This window comes from Adiantum capillus-veneris, chromosome 15 (assembly GCF_014529385.1).
Source record: "Adiantum capillus-veneris isolate H3 chromosome 15, ASM1452938v2, whole genome shotgun sequence".
NCBI lineage: Eukaryota > Viridiplantae > Streptophyta > Polypodiopsida > Polypodiales > Pteridaceae > Adiantum > Adiantum capillus-veneris.
Window position 1 is genome coordinate 76,996,258 of NC_140945.1, and position 14,536 is coordinate 77,010,793.

General features: G+C 43.9%; 1 pseudogene; it reads left to right on the forward strand.

Annotated features, from left to right (window-relative positions):
• Positions 1–2,539: 2,539 nt before the first annotated feature.
• Positions 2,540–5,557, forward strand: LOC147440926 (E3 ubiquitin ligase BIG BROTHER-related-like; annotated as a pseudogene).
• Positions 5,558–14,536: the final 8,979 nt, after the last annotated feature.

Below are 14,536 nucleotides of genomic sequence, written 5' to 3' on the forward strand. Positions count from 1 at the left end.
TCATACTCTTTATTCCATATAGAAATATTTTCATGTAAGCTTCTCTTATATTTTGTGTAACTCCATCCCAACAAAAATCCAAAAAACTAGTTCTATTTATGTGTATATTTTTTTCACTATTGTGATTTCTTTCTTCCTACATATATTCTCTATTACTCTCATAAATTAGACCACCAAAAATATTCATCTTTTTATGGTAGACTTATAATGAGAGAGATTTATTTTTGACCCCTTTATATTTTTCCACCTATATTATTTGACATGTACATATTTTTTAGACCCCTCAATATTTGATTTTCTTAGTAGTACTATTCACTTATATCCTAATCTCAACAATATCTTCAATTATAGACCTACCAAATAAGGTCAAGGGTAGGTGGCATGCATACATGCACTATGGAGGGCTCACTCTTGGAGGTATTCAAAAGAATCATCCAAAGAAGGACCCCACAAAGACCTTGTGCAGTGGAAAAAAACGGTCAGTTTTGCTGAATTTTTAAAGTTCACTTGCTCTCCGAATTTGAAAAGGTGATACAAACAAAAGTTGTAGCTCGTGGGCTGAACTTTTGCCTCAAATTTTTTCATATTTTTTTGAGCTACGAGCTGTGAGCTATGATTTTTTTAGTGGACCCCAGTTTTCCCATGCTATGCAGCCACACTCTCTCTTCCACTTTATCATTTTCCTCTTTCACACACACTTCTCCACTCATCATCCCCATCTTTCTCACCACTCCTCTCTGCACACTACTCACCTTCTCCTCAACCTTGAAGAATAAGAGAAACCATGGTGAACTCATACCTCCCACACACAATTCCATTCAAAAATTGACCACCTAGTCTCATTTTTCCTCCTCCAATTTACCCATATCTATAAAAAAACCACAAAATTCATCCTCTTCTCTTAAAAGACAGCATCATGGTGGTTGATTACTCAGCTTCAATTACCTTGTCTCTCAAGGAAGGTCAAGAGTGGAGAAGAAATGTACCGTCAAAGCTAGTGGACCGTCAACAAGCGTCAAAATCGGCCCTACTCAAGACACTTGGAGCATCAACCTTGTAAGAAAGCCACCTTTTCTTACCTCTTAAGAGTTTTTTTCTTCCTTATTTGTATCCTATATGGATACTCCCATTGTAAATATCCAATTCCATTTGTAAATTAATACTAACTCTACTAACACTAACCCACTATGAAAAGTCCTATCACCTCCATTTCTCTCCTCTCTCTTTCCTCACCAACTTCTTGATAATTCCAAGCAAAAGAAATTAGATAAATTGCTGAAAATCTAACCCAACCATGGTTAGAGGAGTAACCCTAGCCTTCAAAATTGCTATAAAAGGAGGGTGTAGCTAGCACAAAGGGGGAGCCATAAGCAAGAGCACTATGCTATAGCTTGAGAAGCCAAGCTCAACCTCTCTAGAAGGAGCTCTTGAGTGGAAGCTCATTGTCTTATGCATGTGCATGTGTTGTAATAGGGGATTAGCAAGGGAACTCTATGCCATTGTAAGAGAGAGAGTGATCATTCAATTGAGAGTAGGAAATCTATCATTTCTCCTACTAGTGTAAGCCCAACATTTGCTGAATCAAGGAGGGTGGATTTGGACTAAGCTTGGATATTTTGTCTCCCTTCCAACGTGAAGTAATGGACAACAATGATGCGTAAGTGTCTTGGTGTTTTTTGTTAAGTTCTTGATAGCTTGTTCTCTGGTGTTGTCATCAACGTAGCCATAAATCCCACATACTGTAAGAGGGCGACAGGGTGGAGAGGACTCCCCTGGCTTTAAGACAGTGATTGGGGTGGCTTTTCTTGTGATGTGTTGTGGTGAAATTTACGCAAGCTATGTTGAACAAATACTAATTTCACTTTGATTTGTCATGACAGATTTGTAAGAAGGTATTAATGCAACAAGCACCCCCTCCCCCTTTCTCTCTCTTTCTTAAATATATAGTTGTGTTTGCTTGATCATTGCCGACACGTTTCAAAGCAGCCCGAGCACTATCTCTCTCTCTCTCTCTCTCTCTCTCTCGTGTTTTAGGGTGTGAGAGTATTCCATTGGTGTTAGGGTTAGTGTAAATTCCTTGCTTGTTTATGGGTTGCTCTAACGATTCTCCTCTTTTGCGTCCTAGTTCGCTCTTAAACTAGGTGGTGCCCCTTGTGTAGTTGGGATTTGGCTGTGGGTTTGTTGTTTTGGTTTGTGTTGTGTTGTGCCCCAGCCCCATTGAGCAGCACGGGAGCCTTGAAGGGTGTCTAGAGGCCACTCTTCTTGTTGCCCGCCCCAGACCGCCTCAATAGTAAACTTGCCTCTAAAATGTTTTAAAAAAAGGTATGACATAGCCAAATGCTTAAAAAATCCTCAATTTGGTGTAATCCAACCTGCAGATTTTGAAATTTATCTTAAATCATAGATTTGAAGGCGAGGAAACCTATAAAGTATAGAGAAATTGAGTGTAAAAGCGTTCAAATATAATGAAGTTGCCCCTAAAATTTCTCACTGCAAACATGGTTGTAAGACGAGGGTTGTAAACATGGCTGTAAGAAGAATGGAGGAGTTGGGTTCACACAGGACGGTAACAGTACATTTTGTTTACAAAGAAGCAGGGCAAGATTTATCCACTCAACTCGATGTAGACTTCGCCCTCGCCAAAGCTCTTCAAGAACAGGAGGAATGTCACTTGCAAGATGTCTCCCTCAATCGTGATGCCTTCGGTGGCTAGGCAAGGAGTAGCTCCATGTTTACTAGTTTTCAGAATTAAAGGTTGGTTTACAGCTGAAACAAGATGAAGCATTGGCCGGAGCTTTGGAAGACGCCGATGATCAAGAGTAGCTAATGATTATGATGTCCCTCCAAGAACATCCGCAGACAACACCATGGCTTTTCAGAGATGTTAGATAGGATGATTTTGATCCGTATGCAATGTCATATGTCATAAAATCTAATATCTAACCAACCCAAATGATTTTGTCGTATTAAATTGATCATTTAATGTGGGAGAATAAAAGGGAATAAGGGTTAGGATATAGACATGTGCTTATAGATCTATCTCAACACTGGGCCAATTGTAAAGGGCTCCAAATGAGAGATGGTATGTCAAAGAGCAAGGCTAGCCAATGGAGCTTAAAGACCTTAGGGTTAGCTTCATTGACGACCTTCAAATGTTAAGTGTTAAAAGTCCTTTGACCTTAGGTAATATAGGGTTGTGCTTGAGGTGAGAACCTTGCCCAAGCTTGAGGTGCTTAATGACTAAGGTGCTAAGGTGCTCCATGACTAAGGTGCTTGAGGGTAAGGTGTTCCACAAAGTCAATGCATGTCCCTACTCAAGGGGGGGCGAGCCCTCATTCTAGGGGCTAGAGAGAGAACACACACACCCTCACACAAGGCAAGCTTGGTACCAAGAAGGCAAATAGGACACTTGTCAAGCTCCTCCTCATGTTGCCCTCATAGTGTGCCTAAGGACTATTGGTTAGCCTCCCAAGGGGTCCAATGATAATTTAGTTGATTTAATTAATTGTTTTTGCATTTATCAAGTCCTCTCTCTCAAAAGGGGAAAGAGGGACACTTGTCCCAAGACTACCCTTGTTGCTTGATATGCACTAAGCCTGTGATTGGCCAAGCTTGAGGAGGTCCAATTATATGCAATGTAGTGCTAGAAGAGGGGGTCGACCAAAGGAAGGAGAGGGGCTACTTGGGGGGTATACTCTCTCTCTCTCTCTCTCTCTCTCTCTCTCTCTCTCTCTCTCTCTCTCACACACACACACACACACACACACACACATTGTGTGAAGTGCAAAGTGCAACAACTACATATCTCTCTCTCTCTCTCTCTCTCACACACACACACACACACACACACACACACACACACACACACACACATTGTGTGAAGTGCAAAGTGCAACAACTACATCTCCTTCTCTAAGCTAGTAGGGAAGTTGAGAGCCTACACCAACACTCTTGGCTATGGAATGCAAGTCCAACCAAGAGCCATGCTTCCATGCTTAAGCTTGCCATCTTCTCCATCGTCATTACTATGCCATTATGTATGCTAGCAATAAGAGTGATGATAAGTAAGGAACTATTTCTTTCTCCTATGAATGTTTCTTCTTCCTCTTCCCTATCCTCATTCCCCGCTAGCTCTCTCCACCTTTGAAGGTGTTTGAGACCTTGGGACTGAGGCTTGGGATAGTTAATGCTTTTTGCAAAGCCTATGTTATGCTCGTGATGCATGAAGCTTTCCATCTTCATTGCATCATCTAGGTCACAAGGAACACAAAGATTGTATTTGTACCAAGTCTCTCTTGATGGGAGAACCTATAAGACAAATGCCTATTGGCGGGGGGACCGACTCCACATAAATTCGGTCCTCAATTGCTGTTGTCAAGTTCTCTAAACTCTCTCTCTCTCTTGCAAAAGTATTATTCATGCCAAGTTAATTCAGTACTATGATTATGTTGCTACCGTCAATTAAGTTCACCCTCTATGTTCTCAAAGTAGTCTTAAAAAAATTCTCTCTTTAATTCTCCTAATAACACTATTCTCAAAGTTCATAGGCCATTTCCATCACATCATCTGAGGAGCTAATGGGTCTATCAAAGCGTTGGGTGCCCAAAATAAGGGCCTTACTCCTAAAGAAATCAGAATGCTCTCTGTCAAGAAATACAAGAGATGTTATTTTTGAAGCACAGCAAGGAAGAGCATTGCGTGATTTGCCAACAATAGTATGAAAGAGGTGATTCCATAATTCCTCCGCCATCATACAAACACGCTTGTCATAAAAAATGCATTCAGAAGTAGTTGGAAATTAAGAATATGTGCCTTATATGTAATGTTGAGGTGGAGGTCCGGTAACACCTGTACAATAACAATGAGCAATTCTTGCATCATCTATTATACAGAGCACAAAGGCCTTTGGAAAGCACACAAATGGAGGCTTGGCTTGGCTTCGTTTTCTGTACAAATGTTGAGTTAAAATGGACCTTTCCATATGTATGAAGGAAATTGTATTTATATACCATATATAACAAATATAGACTTCTAGATGTACATTTTTACTACAATTAAGTGCAGAATGAATGTGTTTGTTTTTTAAAAAAATGAGAGAGAGAGGGAGCACCAGTAGGCCTTTTCGTTGAAATGTACCAAATACCCGCCTAATTTATGGAAATTTCCAAAATACCCCCAATATTTTGTCATAAATTCCCAAAACACCCTTGGTCGTGAGATTAAATTTCTCTAAAGATGAAAAAATTTGTAGCTTGTCAGAAGAAGAGTGATTGAACACAAGATATTGATATCCTAGCTCTCTCTCTCTCTCTCTCTCTCTTTCTCTCTCTCTCTCTCTCTCAGAGAGAGAGAGAGAGAGAGAGAGAGAGAGAGAGAGAGAGAGAGAGAGAGAGAGAGAGAGAGAGAGGGGAGGGTGTAATGAAAGTCCAATCTCTAGAAACGTTCTTTATTGTAATTAACATCCATTATTGTTATAAATTTATCGAGCAGGCAGTTGTCTGGAGCTGAAGATAGTTGTGGCTCTGTGCAAGTATCCTGGAAGGCGGCAGTGTGGTGACATGATGCGGTGATGTACGTGCATGCAGGGAAGTGGTTTCTCCTTTGTATCTTCCTCTCATTATGTGTGTGACCCTAGCCCTCTGTGTTATTGCATGGATCAAACTTTAACAAACCTAATGCACACAAGCTCAATCTCTTTGCGGCTTTCCATCCCCCTCAAATTTGCATCAGCAGTAACCAGCTTGGTTTTTGTATGAGTGCGATCCAGTCGTCCTTCCATGGTAGCTGACCTTCAGTTCTCCCTATTTTTTGCCTCCATCACTTTCATCTATACTATGAATAATAGGGGAAGGGATTCCGGTTCCCTCCCCCTACATGTGTCACACTTTCTACGCTTCCGGCATTGTCTGACCATGTATCCTCTGAGGCACCACTGTTTTCGGGTCCAGGCTCTACCTAGGCCATTGGTGCCATCTGCATGACGCGAGAGGTCCTTTCAAGGCCGTTGTAGTTACTTTAAGTGATGCCTCGCAGGCTTGCAACTATTGAATCTGATGACTTGGGGGGGGGGGGGGGAGAGAGAGAGAGAGAGAGAGAGAGAGAGAGAGAGAGAGAGAGAGAGAGAGAGAGAGAGAGAGAGAGAATTGAAATGAATTGTTATGTTAACCTCTTCTAAATGCCATATTGACCTATGAGATGGTGAATCTTAAACGAAGTCTTGATAAACAGAAAGAAAGAAACTAACTAAATAGAAACACTACGGTGGGTATCAAGAGTTGGAGAGGTATATATGCACACACACACACACACACACACACACACACACACAGAGCACTATCTTTCTTATTGAAGACGCGAGACGTGCAACAAAAGAAAGAAAGAAACTAACTAAATAAAAACACTATTAGAGTTTTAAAAGGTGGGTATCAAGAGTCGGAGAGGTGTACATGGAGAGAGAAGCTCACTTTGGGAGGCCTGTAGAGGACCTGCTTTGAGCTTAGTAAGGTGATGGTGCATGCAACAGACTGACAAGGGGACAACCAGCTTTTGGAGGACATCTGGTATGCTGGTGTGGGGGAGCTCAAGGTGCTAGAAGTAGGACAAGCTTGCGGCCTTGGCTACACGCAGTAGAGCCACCATATTAGTTGCCAAGAGGAAGTAGACAACTAGGAGGCAATGCAGAACGTTGAGCTTGACAAGGGTAGCCGTGGCGCTGATGGGGGCTTTTCACAAGCCAAGCTCCCATACCCCTCTTCTCTCGTCCCCACCCCATGAAAATCCCCTCTTAGGGAGGGAGTGATAAAAAGCATTGGAAAAAGTAAGAAAAAAATAAAGTATGACTATGTAAATATATGAGAAAGGTAAAATAGGCCACCTCATGCCTGCGGGGCAGCCCATCCCCACCTTGCCTCCTTTTTCTTCATTGTTGCCCCGCTGTGTGTCCCTTTTCCTCTCCTCCACTCAAAAGGTCAACCCCCTCTCTCTTCCCCTTGTCCTTTCTCCTTTCTCTCTCCCCTCAAGCTACCCCACCTCTCACCAATAATGCACCCTAACTCACATGTAACTTACCCTATCTTCCAAAATAGTATACCCCACCCCCCCTTTCTCTCTCCTATCATATCCCATGACCCAAATACCCCCCCCTCTCTCTAAAGGGCGCCATGTCTCTTGTCTTGTAGCTAAATAACCTCCCCCACACTCACACACACTCAGTTTCACTAAAAAAAAGTGCCCACAGACCCATCCCCACCCAGTGGTTACCTGATTTTTCTTGTGTTCACACACATCTGCACACAGATTCACCTCTGAACACACTCCCCTCTCTCCCCTCTTGTAATTACTTTATTCTCCATGTCACCTCTCACTTTTTTTCATCAACCCATCTCTCTCTCTTAGTCTCTCTCTCATGAGACTGCTGTTCTGGCACATATACACACAGCCAGACAAGTGGGGCCTGCAGTCACATGGCCTATGTAGATAATGATTTCTTCATTTCTAAATTCTAGAATTCCTCCCCCCCTCCTCCCCTATATAAAGAGGGGTCACCATCACACTAAGGACACACAACATCACCAAAGAACACACTATGCACTGTGTGTGCCTAGTGCACACACACACACCCACACCATCACCATCACCGCAATCACCATGCTTGTCTTGAGCATGACCTCTACACCCTTGGCTATGGAAGATGAAGGGCAACTAAATGAAGGATGATGGCCATAACCCTCGTGCGAGTCTTCGCCATCAACTCCCACCTATCCGCCATGTGCTCTACCACGCTCTCCCTTCTCATTCCCCTACCCTATGCTCCCCATTTCATCGCCTTATTCTCTAAATAAAGCTTGAGGTTTTGTGAGTATGTTTTCTTGCAATGTTTTGCCCATGTGAGGTGTGCGGAATCGCCACCTAGTCTTGTGTTTGGAGTGAGCTTGTGTATGTGTGAAGGGTGTGTGGATTCACCATCCTTTTGTGGTGCCTAAGTACTAAGCCGCTATACCCCCTCCCTCACTCTCTCTCTCTCTCTCTCTCTCTCTCTCTCTCTCTCTCTCACTTGATCTCATTCCCTTTCCTCTTCATCATTGCTCCCAAGCATCAATCTCTCTTGGATGAAAACTTTGTTATGGTGGTGTGTTGTTTGCGTCCTAGCCGCTGAAGCTAGGTGGTGCCCCCTGTTTGCTTTACCGTGACAGGCTCGAGGCGTGTTGGAATTAGGGTTGCAGAGAAACACACACAGCTTGGAGAAGACGAAGGAAGCTCAAGGCACACAATAGAGAGTGTGTTACTTAGTGCGCAATGGAAAGATAGATAGCCCTAGAGTGATGGGCGTATATACAATGCACGGGGGAAAAAACCTCCTAAAGAGGGAAAAAATGCCCCGGCGGTCCTAGTGTGTTCACACACATCACTACCACATGTATATGGTAACAAATCCCCCCTGGAGTGATGCGGTGAACGAGAGCTGGCACATGAGTAAAGGGAAGTGCCATGCCCTGAGGACAGGATCAGTCCACAAAGGGGAGTAAGCCCAAAGCTTTGCGGAAAGCTTCAAGCTTCTCACGAGACAATGCCTTTGTGAAAAGATCTGCAAGGTTGTCCTGTGTTGGCACATAAGCCAAGCTGATCTCTCCTGCTGAGAGCCTCTCCCTGACATAGTGGTAATGCACCTCAATGTGCTTTGTGCGAGCATGAAAAACTGGGTTCCTCGCAACTGCCAATGCGCTCTGACTGTCAGTGTAGATAGTGTTGGCAGTGTCCTGTCCAACACCCAAGTCAGCCATAAGGCGTCTGAGCCATACACACTCAACCGTAGCTGTGAAGACTGCCCTGTACTCAGCCTCACAACTCGAAGTGGCCACAGTAGGTTGCTTCTTGCTCAACCATGATATACATGAACTGCCAAGCATGAAACAAAAACCACTTGTGGACACTCGCGTGTCAAAACAACCAGCCCAATCTGAGTCCGAAAAAGCATGTAAGTCTGGCGGCAATGATCCCCCCTTGGGATAAAACAAGCCAAGATGTAAAGTGCCACTAAGGTAGCGGAAAATCCTCTTGACAGCCTGCCAATGCTTAGACCCTGGGCTATGCATAAATCTGCTGACCTGCGAGACTGCAAACTGAATATCTGGCCTCGTGTTGCATACATAAATGAGGCAGCCAACAGCAGTTTGGTAAAGAGTGACATCAGCAGGATCGCCAGCATCATGTAGACTCAACTTCAAACCTGTTTCCATGGGAGTGGCAATAGGTTTGCAATCCTCAAGTCCAAACTTACATAGCAATGTCTCTATGTAACTTTTCTGACACAAGGCAATACCACCATCACACTGCTTAAACTGTATACCCAAGTAATGATGCAACAGCCCCAAATCTTTCATCTTGAAAGTAGCATTCAAATCAGCCTTAAATTCAGCAATATGTCTCTCATTTGGTCCAGTGATCAGCAAATCATCAACATAAAGAACCACAATGAGAAATACATCATCCTCACGCTTTACATACAATGTGCTTTCTGTTGGACTGTTACGAAAGCCTCGTTTAACCAAATGAGTGTCAGCTTTCTCATACCAAGCACGAGGAGATTGCTTCAACCCATACAAAGCCTTCTTACATTTGCACACTTTGTCCTCTTGTCCTTTTATGACAAAACCGCGAGGCTGCGTTACATAAACTTCCTCAAATATGTCACCATTCAAGAAAGCAGTAACAATGTCTGATTGATGTACATCCCAACCAAAATGAGCTGCCAATGCACATAGAAAACGCACAGTAGTCATACGACAAGTGGGAGCAAAAGTCTCTTCATAATCTATGCCTTTTTGTTGTGCATAACCCTTTGCAACAAGTCGAGCCTTATGGCGATCGATCTCACCATCCGGCTTGCGTTTCAACTTGTAAACCCACTTCGTACCAATGGCCTTTTTGCCAGGAGGCAAATCACATAAAGTCCATGTGTCATTCTCTATAAGTGCATCATATTCTGATTTCATGGCAGCAATCCAATTTTCTGAATTCTGTGCTTCATCAAAAGACAGAGGCTCCTCAACATCATGTAAACTAGACACAGCCAAAGCATAACAATCTGATGCATAAGATGCATGGCGAGAGCCTGAACGAGTACGACTAGATAAAGGTGCATCCAATTTACTGTCACGCAAAGTGTGCACCAGCCATTTTGGCATACCTCTAGCCTGCTCATTTTCAGCCCTTTCCTCATCAAGTACATCATGTACATCTGCATCAGTAATAGGCTGTTCTAAAACATTTTCAGAAACCCCCATAGGCTGTACATTTGCCTCATTGGAACTTACATTCGTATTTCCACCACTGAAAAGAGGCAACAAAGTGTCATAAATGTCCTGTGAGCTTACATTACTGTCTCTAGTACATGACAGCAAGGGTTGAACAGAATCTTCCACAAACACTACATCCCGTGAAACCAAAATACGTTTTGTTTGCGGATGATACAACCTGTAACCTTTGCTTTCAGCACTATAACCAACAAAAATACATTTGACAGCCTTATCATCCAATTTTCTGCGCTGCACTTGTGGCACCAAAGCATATGCCAAACAGCCAAAAACACGCATGTGCTCAATAGAAGGTTTTCTATCATGCCATGCTTCATATGGAGTAATAGACTGCAAAGCTTTCGTAGGACACCTGTTAAGTACATAAGTGGCACACATGATGGCCTCAAGCCAAAAAGAATGCGGCAAAGCTTGACTTTTGACCATACATCGTGCCATTTCCGTTAGTGACCTGTTTTTCCTCTCAGCAACACCATTTTGCTGAGGTGTATAAGGCACTGTACATTGGTGTTTTATCCCACGACTAGCCAGAAATGCATTAAATTCATGAGACATATACTCCCCCCCTCGATCGGAACGGAGGGTGCCCATAGTACATTTTGAGACATTTTCAGCCATAGCCAAAAATTGTTTGAAGCACATAAAAACTTCGGACTTCGCTTTAAGCGGAAATACCCATGCATGCCTGGAGTAATCATCAATGAAAGTCACGAAGTACAGGTAATTGCCCAAGGACGGAGTTTGCATGGGCCCACAAACATCACTATGCACAAGCTGCAACCTGCATGTGGCCCTAACTGAACCATCCTTTGGAAACTTAGAACGCTGCATTTTACCCAGAATACAGCCTTCACAAACATGTTTGATAGGTGCTTCAAGAGGCGGCAAAGAAGCAACCATATCAGATTTCTGCAAACGCAGCAAACTGGCAAAATTCAGATGACCAAAACGTGCATGCCAAAGTTTTGCATCTGAAATAGCCCTTGAATCTGCAACAGCATTTGCAAAATTTTGTCCACACTTGTCATACAAAGTGAGCTTATACAGCCCACGGCACAAAAGCCCAGATGCAACAATTTCATCACCAAAACTGAGATCATGAACTGTACATCTGTCATCCACAAATTTGACTACAAGTCCAAGTCTAGCAAGTGCGGATACAGACAAGAGATTCTTCTTGATCCCAGGTACATAAAGTGCATCAACAAGTGTGAAGGAACTGCCATTAGCAGCAGTGAGCACAATCTTTCCAACTCCCTGAACTGGATAAGAGGCGTTGTTGGCACAAGTGACTGAATTCCCATGAGGGACAGACTCGAGAGAGGTAAACAATTCACGATGTGAGGTAATGTGCTTTGTAGCACCACTGTCGAAATACCACACATGTGAATCTGCAGCAACTGACAAGCATGCATCATGGACAGCAGGATTGTAAGTGCACTCTGCGCTAAAAGCCCATTCTGCATCAACATCAGCATCACAATCTCCTTTCACAGAAGACTCAACAATGGCTGCATTTGTAGTGGAACCAGCATTTGCAGTGGAACCACCCTCTTTCTTCTTAGCCTCTTTGGCCTTCAACTTAGGACACGACTTGATCAAGTGATCATTGGCTTTACAATAATGGCAACGCATCTTCTTTTTGCCCTTATCACCAGAATTGCCAGACGAAGTGCTGCCAGCAGAAGCATTAGGAACAGAATTTTTGCCACTCGCAGCAGAACCATAAGAAGTGGCTGCATTACTGTTACCACCCTTTCTTTGAGAAGCAATAAAAGCCTGTTCAACTGCACGCTGCCTAGTCCTGTTTTTTCTAGAAAGTGACTCTTGCAACAGCAATGTGCATAATGCATCAAACTTGACAACTTCAGGATTTCCTTGGGTCATCAGTCTCCAAGTACTAGCAAAAGTCTGGTAGGAATCTGGTAAGGCATCAAGAACAGTCTGCACAAGGGAACTGTCAGAAATGACTTCACCTGCAGAAATGAGTTGCTCATTGATATCCTTGACACTAGCAAGGAAAGTGTCCATATCATCTTCCTCATGCATAATCTTCGACTCTAGCTCTTTACGCAGCAAAGCAATTTTAGCCTCATTGCGGCTTGCATAAAGACCTGCTAGAATATCCCAAGCCTGTTTTGCAGATTTTGCTGAACGGATGTGAGGAATAATGGTGCGCTTCACAGACAACGCAATCAATGCATGAGCCTGCGCATCCTTAACATCCCAACGAGCTTGTTCTGCTGTAGGCAAAACAACTCTAACAGCTGCAATCCTTGCAGCAAGACCTGCAACATCCTCAACATCGCCTACATCTTCAGAACCAGGACGTACATCAATGCCCTGCACAATGTTCCAGACACCTTTTGACACAAGAACATGTTGCATCATATAAGCCCACATAGGGTAGTTGTCCCCATCCAACCTGTCCTCAGCAGCAAACATCTTGAACACATCTGTGTTGTTGTTGTCAGCCATGGTAAATGCTGCACCTGATGTGAAAACTGCCCGAAAATAGGAGAAATGGAGCGGGAACAACTTGTGCTATATAGCACAAACCGTAGAAGACTATAAGGCACCTGTTATGCAGAAAACGGCACTGACAGAAAATCTGCACAAAATGACGAAATAGCATGTGCAGTACTGCCCGTAGTGGAAACGGAGGCCGAAATGAGCCCAAATCAAAATTCTGAGCAGACCTAGCTCTTCGAGCTGCCCCAAAATATTTGTCGACCTGCGAACGCTCGCCAAAGCTCACTGAAATCGGAGAAAGTGAGCAGGCGTGTGCTGGAGCAGCTGGCGACTAAGCCCGGGAGGACGTGACCTGCTCTGATACCAATTGTTGGAATTAGGGTTGCAGAGAAACACACACAGCTTGGAGAAGACGAAGGAAGCTCAAGGCACACAATAGAGAGTGTGTTACTTAGTGCGCAATGGAAAGATAGATAGCCCTAGAGTGATGGGCGTATATACAATGCACGGGGGAAAAAACCTCCTAAAGAGGGAAAAAATGCCCCGGCGGTCCTAGTGTGTTCACACACATCACTACCACATGTATATGGTAACAAGGCGCTCCATTCGGTCCCCGGTGTTTTAGAGGCCGTCGGGGTTCGGGGTTCGCTTTGCTCCCGTCAGCGCTAACAAGCAAAGCAAGCTTAGCGAGGGATGCTGAGAGCTGGCTAGTGGCAGTGTGTATCTCTCTCTCTCTCTCTCTCTCTCTCTCAAGGGGGGGACCAGTTAGGTGTAGCTTTTTGGGAGCTGTAAATCCCTGTAGAGGAGCAAAATCCAATTTGGGAGGCTTTTAGCAGTACCTTTTTTGAGACGAGTAAGTTGGTGGCGAGTGCGACGGGCCGACACAAGGGTGACCAGCTTCTGAAGGACATCTGGTATGGTGGTGTGGGAGAGCTCATGGTGCTAGAAGGAGGACAAGCTTGCGGCCTTGGCTACATGCAAGAGAGCCAGCAGAGTAGCTGCCAAGACGAAGGGGGCAGCTAGGAGGCAATGCAAGATGTTACGCTTGCGAAGGGTAGCCATGGCACTCAAAACTAGAGCGAGCTCAGTGAGGGATGCTAAGAGCTGGATGGTGGCAATGCATATACCTCTCTCTCTCTCTCTCACACACACACACACACACACACACACACACACACACACACACAAATTCATCCTATCATAGCTAAAATCTATTCTTTTTTGCAACTCGGATACCCTAAATGTCTCTATAGACATCCACCAACTTGTAGCTACTTTTTGTTGGAATGGTTTTGAAAAGGCAAAATTGTGGAGATTGATCACGCAGACCCTACAGGGTTATTGCTCCTCCAATTTTACTTGTGATCCTAAAGCACTCCTACACATGCTGTCTCTAAATGATGGGCACTAGGACCCCCATGAGAGGGGCCCCCCTCTCTATCCCTAGTGCGGGATTGGAAGGAGGGATACACACATACTACCTATAAAACATTTTATTTATAACCAAAAAGGCAGGTGCACCAGTAATAAATTCTTTAATCTCTTGGTCCATGGGATACTGCCCTTAAACCCCTTTAGAAATTTTGGAAAAGCCTAGAAGGGGCTTAATACATGCATGTCTATTATACGTGTGGAAACACCATCATTTTGGCACAATGAGCATTTTCTAGTAGATATGCCCTTCGCTTATATGGTTTCTCCTACATATGGTAGCCCCCCACAGAAAAGCGTTCTTTCTGGCCTGGCTAAGG